The 16,554-nt window shown below is 43.6% G+C and overlaps 1 long non-coding RNA gene across 2 annotated transcripts; it reads right to left on the reverse strand.

The window, feature by feature from the left end:
* Nucleotides 1-301: 301 nt before the first annotated feature.
* On the reverse strand, nt 302-12,973 carry LOC308584354. 2 transcript variants are annotated; one of them, XR_014006783.1, is made up of 3 exons: nt 12,878-12,973; nt 3,176-3,313; nt 302-640 (listed from the first exon to the last, which is right to left on the reverse strand). It is a non-coding gene; the product is annotated as an uncharacterized lncRNA (long non-coding RNA). The 2 variants fall into 2 exon arrangements; XR_014006784.1 differs by lacking the exon at nt 12,878-12,973 and adding an exon at nt 8,393-8,616.
* Nucleotides 12,974-16,554: the final 3,581 nt, after the last annotated feature.

A 16,554-nucleotide genomic window follows, 5' to 3' on the forward strand; every position in this document is an offset into this window, starting at 1 on the left:
TGTTTTACCCAATCCTTGCCTGCAACGGCTTAGAACATCTGATAGGAGTGTGATGACTGATTGGTTCCAAGAGACTGTAAATGCTTCATTTGGAGAGAGAGACAGAGAGGGGGCCTGTCTGCCTTCTAGGAGGTGATCATGAAGCCACTCCTGAAGAAGCTGAGCCTGGAACTGGAGGATAAGCTACCCAACCAGTTGCTAATATCTCTTTCTCTTGAGTGGGTTGGTGGTCCTGCATCTCCAGGCATTCCTAAATAATACAGGTTACCTTGATCACTTTCATTGTGGCTTTCGATCCAGGCTTGCCACCAAAACTGCCTTGGTTGTCCTCAGGGTTATCCTGACCTATGCCAGAAGAAGGATAGGGGTGGGGGCAGAATTTGGCCATGCTGCTTGTTTTAGATGTCTCAGCAGCCCTTGACACCATCAAGCAACCTTCGGGATCAGTTAGTCAGGTAGGGACTAAGTGGTACCATGCCCAGATGTTTCCATTCCTATTTGACAGGCAGTTCCAGAAGCTGTTGCTGTGGAATTTCATTTTATAATAAGTTTTATGATGTGACACTTAACACTTGCCAGTAAGGCTCGTATAACTCTGCTTGAAGATGCAAACCTGGAATTCACTGGGGTCTCCTCACCTCTGGAACCAAACAGTGATAGATCAGACAATTTCAAATGTTCTTAAATATTTATTGTAACGTAATTTAACTATAACAAAATGAAGAGTAAGTAAGAAATAACAGAAAACACATGCATAGGTTCTCATGTGTCTAACACCAGGTCCTTCTTGTTTCATACTTACTCATTTAGTTCCTCCATTCCAGAACTTACCCATATCTCTGCTACTTATATCTATCTGACCACAGCCTTTTAGCCCCTTTCCCTATCTCCACCCAACTTGCGGTGTCCTTTCTAGTTGACTCCCCAGATCTTCGTCTGCTCCTCAGTGATAACCCAGTTCCTTGTCTTGCTGTTCTATCCTCATGAGCAAAAGGCTCCTAATGCAGTACACCATGTCCCACCCCTAGATTCATCTTCAAGACAGTTGTCATGCTGCCATTACCCAAATCCTTGTGTTCATAAAGGCTTTATTTAAAACTCTTGCTTCTGCAGCAAGTTCCCATCTGCTTTTAGCTATATTTTAGCTCAACATCAAAAAAAGAAGATCATGACCACTGGGTCCATCACCTCCTGGCAAATAGAAGGGGAAGAAATGGAGGCAGTGAGAGATTTTACTTTCTTGGGCTCCATGATCACTGCAGATGGTGACAGCAGTCACGAAATTAAAAGACGCCTGCTCCTTGGGAGAAAGGCGATGGCAAACCTAGACAACATCTTAAAAAGCAGAGACATCACCTTGCCAACAAAGGTCCGTATAGTAAAAGCCATGGTTTTCCCAGTAGTGATGTATGGAAGTGAGAGCTGGACCATAAAGAAGGCTGATCGCCGAAGGATTGATGCTTTTGAATTATGGTGCTGGAGGAGACTCTTGAGAGTCCCATGGACTGCAAGAAGATCAAACCTATCCATTCTGAAGGAAATCAGCCCTGAGTGCTCACTGGAAGGACAGATCGTGAAGCTGAGGCGCCAATACTTTGGCCACATCGTGAGAAGAGAAGACTCCCTGGAAAAGACCCTGATATTGGGAAAGATTGAGGGCACAAGAAGAAGGGGACGACAGAGGATGAGATGTGTATCTGAAGAAGTGTGCATGCACACGAAAGCTCATACCAAGAACTAACTTAGTTGGTCTTTAAGGTGCTACTGGAAGGAATTTTTTTATTTTGACTATGGCAGACCAACACGGCTACCTATCTGTAAGAGGATGAGATGGTTAGACAGTGTTCTGGAAGCTACAAACATGAGTCTGACCAAACTGCGGGAGGCAGTGGAAGACGGAAGTGCCTGGCGTGCTCTGGTCCATGGGGTCACGAAGAGTCAGACATGACTAAACAACAACATGCTGTTAGTCTCAAGATTCCATGTCCCCATAATCTCGAACCCTCTTGATTTCCCCTTAAGCAATAACAGAACAATCAAGCAACCGTGTACCTATAAGAATATGCCCATGTCTTTTTAGTCCTGCCCTCTGCACCATGGAATCTGTGCTATGATGTTTTCTAGAGATCTATCCTGTCCTCCATTCTGTCCTCAATCTCCATGAACCCTTTGAGTGAGATAATGTCATTACTCCACCCTTTGAGTGGAGTAAAATGTCATCAGCATATGGATGACAGCTGGCTCAACATCAAGACAAGATGAGGCTGCTGTTAGTAGATGGTCTGTTTGACCTGCTTATGTTTCCTTGAAAGCAGTTGTGTCTGTAGGCAGGTGAGTGTAGACTGCATCTTTAAAACACAAACACGCGCTGGTTCCCCGTTAAAAAAAGTTTTCTGTCAAGATGCCCTTACATGTGGGATTTTCAATATTTTCTGGATAGCATTGCTCTTAAAGATCAGATAGACAGACTGGGAGTGCTTTGGATGCTTAAACAGCATTAGTGACACAAAGCACTTTCACCAGCCTAGGTGGTGCGGCAAGAGCAACCCCACCTGGACAGAAGGTAGCTTTGTCATGGTTATCCATGCTCCAGTAACACCCAGCCTTCACTAGGAATGCTGCCAGTGGGACTGTTTTTGAGGATCTCTTGGCAACTGCAATTAGTTCAAAATGCAGAACACATCCTGCTAGTTTTGAAACAGCTTTGCTGGCTTCCCAAGTATTTATGGGCACAATTAAAAATGTTGGTATTAACCAAAACCAAAACAAAAACAACAACACTATAGGGGTGTTCACATGTTAAGTTTGACAAATGTACAGTCTGTGTACATGAATCACTGAGCTGCACAGATCAACAAATATACGCTGTTTCTCACAAACGCCTAAGAACATAAGCAGCTGCCTTCTCCTGAGTCAGGCAATTGGTTTGTCTAGCTCAGTGCTGTCTACACTAACTGGAAGTGGCTCTCCAGGATTGCAGGCAGGGCTATCTCAAAGTCCTACCTGGAGATGCCAGGGAGTGAACCTGGAACCATGCAAAGCAGATGCTCTAGCACTAAGCTGTAACCCTTCCACACTAGTACTTGTGTAGAGACAACTTCTAACTGTTTTCAGTGTAACATGTGGATAAGCCTTATATAATTTGAAATCAGGATTGAAATCAAGGACCACTTACTCTTGTATGATGCCCATGCTTTGAAGTCATCTGGGAAGGTTCATCTCTGGGTCAGGCTGGTGGGGACTGGAGAACTGGCTTTTTCTATGGGTGGCACATCACCTGTTGTGTGTCCTCTCCAGATCTGCATGCCTGGCCCTTGTGGTCACAAGTTTGACATATGAAGTAAAAATATTCTTATTTGCACAAGCTTTCATATTGCCTTGTTGTTTATATCATTTGCTTGCTACTTTTAGGATTTAGAGATGTGAGAGTCTATTTGTTGCAGTGTTGGCTGCTGCAGTTGCTGTTTTTAGTTTAGTTTTTATTTTGTTCATGCTGTAAGAATTCTCAATACCCTTGCTGAAATAATAATAAGATTATTTGCAGGAAGTCATGACATTTAAGCTTGTAGGTAGAGAAACATACAGCCACCAATCCTTAAGGACAAAACCTTCAGGACCAGAGGAGCGACAGAGATGATGAGTCATGCAAGAGCCTCAGAGTTGCTGGCAAAGTGGCTGGTTAACTGCCTATGAGGCTACTTAGGAGGAAGGGGAAATGCATGCAAGCACCTGCCAGAATCAGGATCTACCTAACAGCCAGCTTCTATATAAACTCTCACTCTTGAGTTACTTCATCACTGAAGCAACAGGTCCAAGCTCTAATACAAAGCCGTCTTGAATATCTGAAGTTCACTTATGTTTAGCCATGGTCACAAAGAGGTCCAGTGTCCTTACACATAATCTTTTGAGGGCTGCAGTGTCCGTCGTTGAATCCTGTCCTAGGAGGCTGCTGTTTAATTTCCCCCAATGTTCCCTCATGCAGTGTTCCTTGGAGATATTATGGGGAATGTCCTGGGGGGGGGGGGTCTGGGAGCCAACCTTTTAACTTCATTCAATGCTCTAGAATAATGCAATGTATGGGGATTGTAGGAAACTAAAATGGCAACTCCCAGGCCCACTGGGGCTCCATCCAGCACTGATTGCTATCCCCAGCTAAGCCTGTTGTGGGGGACAACAATTTGCCTCAAATGATACACAGAAGCCATAATTAAGCTCCACTGTGAAGTTCCACTGTGATCCTCGGATGAAGGGTGGTATAGAAATTTAACAAATAAAATAATATGAATAATAATCCTTTGGAGCTGAGCATATGTTTACATCCTTCCCATTCAAAACAGCGAAACTCAAAAGTGCCTTGCTTCGGTTGGAGCACACCCAGAATTTTCTGGAAATATTTTACACACAGAAAGCAAGGATTCAAGCTAGAGTATATTACAAAGGATTATGAACCCTCCAATGTATCAAAGAACATCATCTTCAGGCAACACATTTATTGCTATCTGTGTGTTGGTGTCCTGCAATAAACTGTAATTATAAAACCCCCAGCAACCTGGAAACCTAGTGAATGCTTATCCCAAACAGACCTATCTAATATCTAGACATTTGTTTTACGTTACTACTGTTACACGATAGGCATCTTCGAATGATGCCAGCCAATGCTAGAAGAATTTGAATGCTGGGTTTGCAGCAAATATTTCTGCAAAATCAAAGGGGTATATGGCGTTGGTTCTGTAACTAGAAACCTTTGTTCTTCACGCTCAAACAACTGCAATCATGAGAATCTTTGAATGACAACTCTAAAAGGGCCTGTCCAGACCTGGCATCACTTACTCGGGAGAGTTATCTTATTAGCATCAATGAGCTGAATCACTAATTGGGGGTGGCACGCCTCACTCAAATTTTAGCTTCACTTTTGGCTGTTATGAAGATATGACTCTGCAACAGATCATCAGATCCAGCCCACGGTGTTTAGATTGAAGAATTGCTTTGAGCTCTTCGCCATGTGTCACAAACCAAACTTCTAAACATGTCTTTCTGGACGTACCTAGGCATTTGCACTGCTTTTGGTCTGTCCGAAGAGTTGTTGTGCTAACAACAACAACAACCACCACCTTCTGATCTTGTTTTTACTAAATTCTGTGACATTTCCCCCACCGACTCTGAAAACTTGTGGCCCTCCAAATGCTGTGGGAATCCAGATCTCATCAGTCCCAGCCGGCAGGGTCATTCATCAGGGATGATTGAAGCTGTCATCTAAGAACATCTTACCCCTGTTCTAAAGGATCAGAATCATGCTCTTGTGTTTATTGTGCATGCTGGATCAGGACGTTTATGATAGCTTCGTAGGTGTGCAATAGATTTGTGACGTTTTGTGGGTGTAGCATAACTAACATTACTAGTATTTTTGTTTTGTTCTGCTTGCTGAGTTTAACATCTATTTTGTACTTTGGAAATCTTTCTGACAATCACCTTTTTCTTCTTCCTGGCATAGTTCACCACTGGTGTGTGTATGTATGCATCCCTCCCCCCCCCCGTGTATTTGTAAAAACATTTTTACTAAGAACTTTTGTATTCAGGGAAGCCTACCCAGACACAATATTATTTTATAATGGAAAGGAATACTACTAGGCACAGTCCTTTAGTACACCTTGGGCAGTCTGAAGACTCTTGTAAATAACTGAGATTCTTTAAGTCATGAAAGATGGTATGAACAGCAGTTGCACCTCTCTGTGTTGTTGCAGGAATCCTATCTGGACTAGGGAATGAGCACGGTTAATGCCTGATTTCTCCAGCACCCCCGAGTTGCCAACCTGTTATTTCATGTGGAGCACAACCTCATCTAAAATAGGCTGATGGGATTGGATATCAGAGATGTGTGGTCTGTGGGCCGGGGGGGGGGACTATGCTAGTTGCCCAACTGTAAATTAGAAGGCGGTGTGATGCTCTGACGGGATCCAAGAGCCCTCCCGCCATCTTCCCAAAGCCTGCCCAGCTTGGGGAAGGAGGCTGCATGGTCCAGTATCCAGTCAGATACTGGGAAGCTTCAGCCTGGGAAACTTCAGCCCAGTGACGTTGGGATGTCACTACATCACACGTGCGACATCGCCCCCCTCCCCCAATTGCTCTTGTAAACTGGCACCTCTGGCCCTAACTGTTGCCCTACGAAAAAATTCACCACATGCCACTGCCTGATACTATAAGCCCATCTAGCTCAACACAGGAAGCTGCTTTCTAAGGTTTCAGACAGATTTCTTTCCAATTCTTAGTCATACCCGGAGAAGCGAGGCGGAGGGGGTGGTGTTTAAATTGGGACCTTTTGCATGCAATCCATGTGCTTTTTCATTGAGCTATGGTCTTAGCTACTCTGCCTTGTCTGGATTAACATTTCATTTCTGAAACCTGACACAACTCATGGATCTAATTGGCAGGGAATATGGTCAAGGCCAAGAAGCCTTTAAGTCAGAACCTTTTTTGCTTATTTGAGGAGGGCGTCAAACAAAGTTTCTTTAGGGAGCTTAAAATCGTATGGGTCTCTCAAAGTTGCAAGGATTTAAAGGTAGGAGATGCGAATGTCACCCTTTCAGCCATAAGAATGGCCAAAGTAGAAGCTTCGGGCCTGCAAAGCAGTGTAAAAGTACCCCTCCCTTACAGAACTTCTCGTTAGTACAGTTGCTAATGACTATAAAATGCACTTGGGTTAATGCTGCAAAGAGTGCAAAGGGTGGCAGAGCCTGTCTGCACTGCACGTTGCCTCACTTCTCTTTAATGCTTCCATGGTCTGCAACACATTTTATGCTGCTTCCTTTTCTATTTCCAGTGCTTTCATTTTGGAAGCGAACCCTCCGTGCATGTGTTTTGGTTTTACTCTGGGACAAAAAGGCGCTGTTCACAGAGACACGTGGAGATAGTTTGATAAGACACAATAATTGCCTGCTTGACAATTTGGAAAGGCAAAGCCAGCACTGGTTAATTTAGAGCGCTTATCATGGCCACCGAGAGATAAACTGCATGTAAAATTAACACGGCAGACTCACGTGCACATAGTTACTTACCTGAGCTCAGCTGGACTTCTGAGCAGTGGTGGATCTGGGGGAGCGTGACTGAATTGCCTGCACTGGGCACTGAGCCAAGAGGGCACTGCAACCATGGCTTAGAATGGAAGGTGAGAGGCAGGGGCGGGTGCTAAATGTTGGTGTTACACAGGGTGCCACTGAAATTTGAAAGCCCAAAGTCCACCACAGTTCTGAGTAAACATGCAGGGCACAGAGCACATATCTGCCAATATATAGCGGTTCTTGCCCCACTGTGAACCCTAAACATGCTGGAAATGGCTTAGGGAGTTGAGGTTAGGAGGTGTTTTTGTTATTTTTATTGTACTGTGTCAATGCGCACCTTAATTTTCACAATGTAATTTGGCTAAAAAAAGTGAGCATTGGATTCAAGTAAATATGGTAACTGACAGCAGAAAGTACCGTATTTTTTGCTCTATAAGACTCACTTTTTCCCTCCTAAAAAGTAAGGGGAAATGTGTGTGCGTCTTATGGAGCGAATGCAGGCTGCGCAGCTACCCCAGAAGCCAGAACAGCAAGAGGGATTGCTGCTTTCACTGCACAGCTGTTCTGGCTTCTGAGATTCAGGATATTTTTTTATTGTCTTCCTACTCCAAAAACTAGGTGCATCTTGTGGTCTGGTGCGTCTTATAGAGTGAAAAATACGGTAAGCAGGACAAAAACGAAACACCCCAACAACTTGCAGAACAGTCCTTCAGGCCTCAAAGACTATTGGCTTTTAGAGCTTCTGCTGCCGTTCATTAAGATAAGTCCATTGGCTCAGGTGCAATAGAATGCTAATTATATGTCAGAGCTCAAGTCCCAGGAATGGATAGGCTTTGTGTTGCTGGTGGGAAGGAGCATAGCAGGAAAGAGACTAGAGCACCCTGTTAAGGTCAGCTGTTCGATTGTGAGTGCCTATAGTGTGTTTATGTGTGAATGTGGTAGGGGGACTCTAAGGAAAGATAAAGCGAGAATTGCTATAGGCCACATTCACATCATATGTTTAAAGTACTAAGATACCCCTTTGAACAGTCATGGCTTCCCTCTCCTCAATAATCCTGGGAGCTGTAATGTTTTTAAGAGTGCTGGTGTTGGTGCAAAAGGAAAATAGGTGTAAAAGGAGAATTACTGACTACCAAGATCCTAGTTTGAGGAAAGTATTCTTTTGGGAGGGAACCCCAGCAGAGATTTAAAATGTCAATATATGCAGCAAGTAAAGCATGGAAATATAGTCTGTTAGACATTTAAAATCTGTCTTTTAAAGTGAGTTCCAAAGTTCTCCTCTTCCCCTAGCATAGTAAAAGACAACATGTTAGGGAAGTTTAAAATGGTTTACTTACAAACTCACCAAAGGTCAGATTCATGTGCTTTTCCATATAGCATTCAGAAAAAGTTACACAGGCAGTAAAACTTGTTTTAGTTACAAAATGGAGAAAGTTCCTAAATATTTGGTATAGGAACTCAAGAGTGGCTGATGAGAGCCATGCGGTCTGAGCTGGAGCAACCAGCAACCAACAACCTGAAGCCTCTTCCCTAACTGAACTTCTCAGGTAGACTGGGAGCTTAAGAATAGGTTTGCTTACCCATTTTTTCCCATGGTAACAGGAAGTGACCTCACTATGCCTGGCAGGACAGCTTACTTTATGGTATTTGTGCATTAATTAGATTGAAGCATGTTGGTTATAGGAGATTGGTTATCCTTGGTTAGGAGACCCCATTCCCCTCCAAGAGCTCTGAGGAATTCTCAGAGTTCCTTTTGAAAGATTGTTAAGCCATTCTGAGAATACTACTGCAATGCACTCTATGTGGGGCTACTTTTGAAGGTGACCCGGAAACTGAAACTAATCCAGAATGCGGCAACTAGACTGGTGACTGGGAGTGGCCGCCGAGACCATATAACACTGGTCCTGAAAGACCTACATTGGCTCCCAGTACGTTTCTGAGCACAATTCAAAGTGTTGGTGCTGACCTTTAAAGCCCTAAATGGCCTCGTCCCAGTATACCTCAAGGAGCGTCTCCACCCCCATCGTTCTGCCCGGATGCTGAGGTCCAGCTCCAAGGGCCTCCTGGTGGTTCCCTCCCTGCGAGAAGTGAGGTTACGGGAAACCAGGCAGAGGGCCTTTTCGGTAGTGGAGCCCACCCTGTGAAATGCCCTCCCATCAAATGTCAAGGAAATAAACAACTATCTGACTTTTAGAAGGCAGCCTTGTTTAGGGACGTTTTTAATGTTTGATGGTTTATGATGCTTTTAATTCTGTTGGGAGCTGCCCAGTGTGGCTGGGGAAACCCAGCCAGATGGGTGGGGTATAAATAATAATAAATTACTACTACTACTACTACTGCTACTACTACTACTAATAATAATAATAATTGCTCTGGGAGCAGACTAGGGGTTCTCCTAGCACCACTTAGCATCCTTAAGAAACTTCCAAAATTATTTGGAGGAAACTATGGCTGTTTAAAGTTGTATTCTAGTGGTTTAATGGTGTGGTTAATAGTGGGAGTACAGTGGTGCCCCGCAAGACGAATGCCTCACAAGACGAAAAACTCGCTAGACGAAAGGGTTTTGCGTTTTTTGAGCTGCTTCGCAAGACGAATTTCCCTATGGGCTTGCTTCGCAAGACGAAAACGTCTTGCAAGTTTGTTTCCTTTTTCTTAACACTGTTAATACAGTTGCGACTTGACTTTGAGGAGCAACTCATAGAACGTGGTGTGGTAGCCTTTTTTGAGGTTTTTGAAGACTTTGGTGATTTTTGAAGCTTTTCCAAAACTTTCCCGACACCGTGCTTCGCAAGACGAAAAATTCACTAGACGAAAAAACTTGCGGAACGAATTAATTTCATCTTGCGAGGCACCACTGTAGTTTATTTTATGAATGGGGCCATAGAGTAGTAGTGGTGCACTACTGAGGGCTACCTTCCCTTCTGGGCAACCTTCTGAGAGCCACATTCTAGTGGTGGGCAGGGTCAGATGCAGAACAACTAAGGTGAAATTCACTTTTGTACAGTAGTCCAGTTTTCTACACACACCCAAATACGCGTCACTGTCCTCCGTCCAACTAAGCAAGAGGCATTATCAGAAGTCAAGGACAGATTTCAAGTAAATAAAACCACCTGGACAGCAGGAGCAGGCAAAGCAGGGCCATTGAGGAAGTGCGGCTTGGGAAGTGTTCTGAAGGTCAAATAAAAGGGCCTGAAGGACTGCATTTGGGCCTGAGGTTTCCCACCCCCAACACCGAGAATGTATATACATCCAAAACATTCATAAATTGACACAGGTCTTCACTTGTATATTCCTATTTCACAAATTTCCCTCCAGACAAAACAGTGACTTTAAAAGACAAGCTTAAAAGACTCTCTCATGTCGGGACCATCCACCTAAAATGTTAATTAGGACGTATTTCAATACATTCATTTAATACGAGGTTGCTAAGATAATTTTCTTGCGACCGTCGCCGCAGCCAAACGTGTTAAAAGAAGGCATTTGTTTTTGAATCAGGCTATAAAACCTGTCAACGTTTTTGTAAGCCCATTGGAGGACAGTGGTTTGTGTGGCAATTCTAAGTGGGTCTATTTGATGTCTGGCTCTTACAGTGTGCTACCTTGGGACCTATCCAACTTCTTCATAGCGTTCGGATTCCTCGCCTCCCCCCCCCCCCCCGCACCCCAGCCGCTGTGGATTGTATAACTGCAAGTATTTGGCAAAAACCATGTATTGATAGGATGCCGTGTGTAAATCAGCTCCTATCCTTCTGCGAAGGAAAAGAATATGGTGTATTATGAATGGAAGGTGTTTTAAGGGATGTCTGTGAAGGCTCAGCACAGCCCTTCTTCTTGGCATATGAAACGTAACCAAAAGGCCCACCTGCCAACATGAGTCATGGCTTGGTTTTTAAATAAGGTGACTGGAGCTGGCAGAAAAGCTGTGGATTTAAAGGAAGGAAAGGGACTACGATTACTGTGCTTTCCTGCATGTTGTTATATATTTGTAATTGTAAGAAGCAATAAAGAGCGTTTTAGCTGAGGCACCAGTTCTCAAGACAGTGGGCCTTTTATGCCTTTAAAAAAACCAAAAACTTATTTATCTAGGCCATCTAAGTGTGTCTGTTGAGTGTTCAGATGTGTGGCCAAAGAGCACCTTGTGGCAGAACAAAAACGATTTAAGTTTCTCTTCATGTGCCGTGTAGAAGGAATATGCACTTCACTTTTGGGGGATTATGATTTGTATTATGAAATGCTTATCAGGTTTCCCCCCTCCTCTTCTGCAAGATTAGTTTAGTTTTAATTAAGTAAACCTTTCTCAGGAGGAAGCTCCCCGACTATTCTTCATGCCCAGAGGCAACCATACTTGTTGTTTTTAATTATTTTTCACTGTTACCCAAACTGCTTTGGGTACTCCTGCCCAATTAAATCAAAGGCACGGGATCCTCATACACAATATGTTTAATATTTAATTTTAATTAAATTAATTAAATTGTTTATTTAATTTTATGTCGCATTATTGTGTGCACCAAGTAATGCAAAATTTATGACAGGGAGAATTTTGAGGAGGGGTAAGAGCTGGGTGGCGACGGCGGTGGGGTGGGGGGAGAAGGAGAGGAAGCTTTCAAACAAGCTAATCACAGCAGTCAAAAAGAGCCTTCTGCATCGTTTCGAGGGAATAAGCAGCCAAACAGAAGGAGATAACAAAAAACACACAAAAAAACCCAGGAGTTGTTTGGATAAAAATAGGCGGGTGCACAGCATCAATAGTGGTTTGTTTTACTTGAGTTATCTTGCTGCTCTCACTTGCAGCTGTTACAATAGCACAATGGCATTTCCTGAATTAAATAGGTAATCAGGTCACCATTTAGTGAAACTACAATTTAAGCTTTATTTCCACCTTCCAGAGGGCCAAGGACAACAAATATGTGATCATCATTACAGGTTACCCCTGGAGGTTCACACTCCGCAGTGCTGCCTACAACTACTAGTAGTTAACTGCTACTATTTTTCACTCCATTCCCACAGTCCTTCCCTCTCTACTTAAATTAATAACAGGGAGCTCAAGTTAGTGTTTAGAGGTACATTGGGAACGTAATGCAAAACCATTACGTTTATCAAGTCCAATTTTTTTAAAATGTAACAATAAGAGAATAAAATAAACACAAAAAATCCATAGCTCCCAGTCAAAATGATTAGTTCTCTTTTGTGATTGCATGTGAAAGGGAAATATATATTTTTAGTGAGCAGAGATTTCACTTTAATAAGCAAGTTTTCACCCTTCATTTTAGTTATTGCATCATAAATTTTCCTGAAGTTTGGTTTCGTGCCTGGATCATGATCTACGATACGGTATGATGATAGGAACGTAACATATCATAACATAAATTACTGCTCACTCCAATATCTCTGGGGATGTATGGATCTATATCTGTAGTTATATGAAAGGGGATTTCATATAGCATTAATCTATGTTATTGCAGGAAGCAGTTCAAACTTACTGTAAATATGTCAGGGCGCTGCGTGATATTTTTCATAATTTGGACGGAGGAGGTAGTTGACATTCAGTTGTAAGATAAGGAGATAACACAAATGCATCCTCACACAGGGAGACACACACCAGCAGATTCCTGTGAAGACAGAAACTTAGGGCCTGATTCTGCCTCTTTCTGCACTTAGCAGGCATTTAGTGGGAATCTTTCCCATGAAGGGCAGAACAGTTACTCCCACTTTCTTGCAACCTGCAATGTTATGTCCCTTCAAGCTTCCTCCACATTGCAAGATGTTGGCTGGGATTTCCAAATTTGCTTGTCGCCTCTCCCTACCTATATTTATCCAACCAACCTGTTCCAACTCTTCACCTGGATTCCCTGGATTCCAGCATTCCTACAGGTGTTCATGCTCTGCGTTATGGAATCTCCACAGCCAATAGGCGGCTCAGGGTCCCTAGAGACTGTTGGTGTATTCCGCAACACATCATTGATGTAATAATAGGGCATTAGTGATTGATTTATATTGGATCGTTCACACACCATTCTGCTCGATTAGTTGTTCTGCAATGCTTCCCCAGTGTTAGTGCATTATTGCCACTCAAGGGACATTCTTGTGCTATAGGGCAACTAAAGTGAGACCCCCGTCTGGAACATTTGTGGTATAAAAAATTACAGGATTTCAGCGGGAAGCTATGGGACACGCTCAGATTGGAAACGAAGCAACATGCTCACCCAAAACTTTAGCAGGCAATATTTAAAGCAGGATGGTGCCGAGGGCCTTCTGGTGGTTCCATCACTGCGAGAAATGAGGTTGCAGGGAAGCAGGCAGAGGGCCTGCTCGGTAGTGGCACCAGCCCTGTGGAATGCCCTCCCGTCAGATGTCAAGGAAATAAACAACTACCTGACTTTTAGAAAACATCTGAAGGCAGCCCTGTTTAGGGAAGTTTTTAATGTTTGATGTTTTAGTGTGTTTTATGTTGGGACCGCCTAGAGTGGCTGGGGAGGCCCGGCCAGATGGGTGGGGTAAAAGTAATAAATAATTTATTATCATCATCATCATCATCATTATTATTATTATTACCCACCAGCCACCATGGGCACAAATCATCCTGAATGCCCAATAATAGAAAGGATGTCTGGAGAGCTCCTAACTCAGGGGTCTGCAACCTTTAAGACAAAAAGAGCCACTTGGACCCGTTTCCGAAGAAAAAAACACCTGGGAGCCGCAAAACCACTGCGACATTTAAAACAAATATATCTCCGGAGCCGCGATCTGACAGCGGGCGGGAAGGTGATGTCGGGACGGTGCGTGACTAACGCACGCACCGCCCCCATGCGACGTCACAGCCAGTACAGCGCCCGCCACAGTGGGGAGTGTCGGGCGCACAATGCGCCTCCTCCCCTCGCTAATATCCACCCCGGAGCCGCGGCAAAGGTGTAAAAGAGCCACATGCAGCTCCGGAGCCGCGGGTTGCAGACCCCTCTCCTAACTGAACATCAAGGCTGCAATCCTGTGCACATTTACATGGAACAAAATCTCATTAAACACCATGGGACTCGCTACTGAGTCAGCAGGCAGGGAGGGTTGGGCTGCAAGCTTCCTATTCGTCCTCCCATCGGTGCTGACCTAAGTACTGCTAATTTGCCCTTGTACATAAGTACTGATCCCAGACTGTGAGGAGAGATGCACTTTTAGCTAAGCAACTTTGACCAATTTCGACAGCAGTTTGCATGCAAATCCCTGTGGCAGCTCTACTGAAATGGACAGAGGCTGTTCAGCAGCACTGGTGCAGCAGATTGCTTACAGTACGAGCTGCCCATGTTTTATGAATATAGTCCTCCTTTTTGAACAAAATGGCTGAATGCAGAACAACTGCTGCTACTACTACTGTTGTGGCAAAACAACAGTGTGTGCTTCCCTCTCCTTGCGATGCCCATTTCCCAGACTTAATTGTTAAGAATTGATAGAGATATTCAGCCCATTACTTATTTTTAGCATCATGACAGTAAGGCAAATATAAATATATCCACATATATTATTCATACTGTAATGAGCAGTTCCTCATCCCTCAGGAAGGAATGGCTAAACCCCATTCTCTCTCCAATATTATAGATAGTCATAGGGCACCAGTTTTGTTTCTGCAGATTAAATATTATCATAAAAACAGCTGATGGTGCATTAAATTAAAAATCTGATTGGGGTAGACTTTACAGAATGCTTTTCAAGACTAATGCAATTACCCGTTGTAGCTAAACATTAGAATTAAATGGGTAGCACTTGTCAGAATGATCCCCCCCTCTAAAAAATTAATGTGAGGACAATTTAGGATCAAGCCAGATTTATTGTCATAGAATATCTGGCAAATGCATACTGGGAGGGGAGAAAAGGATTAAAGTAATGAGAATGTTTCCTTTCTGCTTTCTATATTTACACTGTACGTATTGGTAAATGCAAATTTGGCACTGGTTGGAGTAAATTTACCAAACTAGAGTATAAGGCATGCTTCATCTAGAGATATATTGTAGATTTTGTATTTCCAGTTTCAGATTCATGTTCAAAGGTATATGGGTGTGGGAGAAATATGATCTTTTAAAGTAGGATTAGGTTTTCTTTTGGACTTAAGAGCAAATGGGATATTTGTATAACATCTAGTATTCATGTAACCACTGCTTTTTTTCCTGGGGGTACGCAGGGGTATGCATGCCTTTAAACATTTTGTGAATCTAAGCTTGGCCTCATTGAGGGGCAGTATTTCAATATGGGTAGGAAAAGGAGAGTACCCCTAAACATTTTTTAAGAAAAGAAAGCACTGCATGTAACTGAACACAATAATACAAAAACCAAAACACAGTGTTTGCTTTCCTTGCCTTGCTGCTGACAAAAATGTCTGAAAAGTTCTTATCTCTCTTCTACCCCTCTTTCCCTACATTTGGGGCAGGGATGGTGCAGAGCTGCCCGTCAGCAGGCTGTATATGGCCTGCAGAGGATTCCCATCTGGCCCACAGGGTCTGTCTTCATTAGCCCTCCCCCCTCCCCAAATCTATCTGCAAATTGCAAGCACAGAGTCCCCAGTCCAGGCTGGGACCCTGGTGGGAGCTTTAGTTCTTTGCCCTCTGCTGTGGTCTCATTCTGGAAGGAGGTATAAGAAACTGTGGTTTGCATTAGAAATAAGTTTCCAATGAATTTTGGAGCCTCTTGTTGGGTGTGGTGGTGGGAAGTAAACAGGATACTTTGGTTTGGAGCCAAAGAGGACTACTGCCCTGGCATCCCCAATGATCTTGAGCAGTATGGATTGTTGTCCTGGTTTTGACATAAGCTCCACTTTATTTATTTGATGTTTACAGGAAAGAGTACTGAGGAGGGCTGTGCACCACATCCTCTAGACCAGGGGCAGAGAACTTAAAGGACATGCAGCAACAACACCCCTCTCAAATCCTCTCTATCCAGCGCTCCCTAGGATACATCCCTAATGGGTCCTGCTCTGTATTTTCTTAAGTATTTTTCTCTGGCTGGAGTGTATCCTTGAGCTTTGCTCATGCCTCTTGCTCACCTGGATGGAGGATGCAGAGGTGTGTGCATGCGGAAACCTTTGGCATTTGCATGGAATGCAGCCTACCATACAAAGGAAAGAGTCATAACTGTTGCTCTGCCCACTTTCACATCTTGCCACATCCCCCAGAAGGTTATCTATTCAGCCTTCAGAAGGTTATCCATGAGGGAATGTGGCTCTCAAGCTGGAAAAGTTCCCCATTCCTGCTCTAGAAAGTACTCTACCTATATCTGTCAAAGGGACCTCTGATTACAGTGGTACCTCGGGTTACATATGCTTCAGGTTACATACGCTTCAGGTTACAGACTCCGCTAACCCAGAAATAGTACCTCGGGTTAAGAACTTCGCTTCAGGATGAGAACAGAAATTGTGCAGCGGCAGCAGGAGGCCCCATTAGCTAAAGTGGTGCTTCAGGTTAAAAACAGTTTCAGGTTAAGAACGGACCTCCGGAAAGAATTAAGTACTTAACCCAAGGTAC

The sequence above is a fragment of the Podarcis bocagei genome, assembly GCF_964188305.1.
Source record: "Podarcis bocagei genome assembly, chromosome: 1".
Taxonomy (NCBI): Eukaryota; Metazoa; Chordata; class Lepidosauria; order Squamata; family Lacertidae; genus Podarcis; species Podarcis bocagei.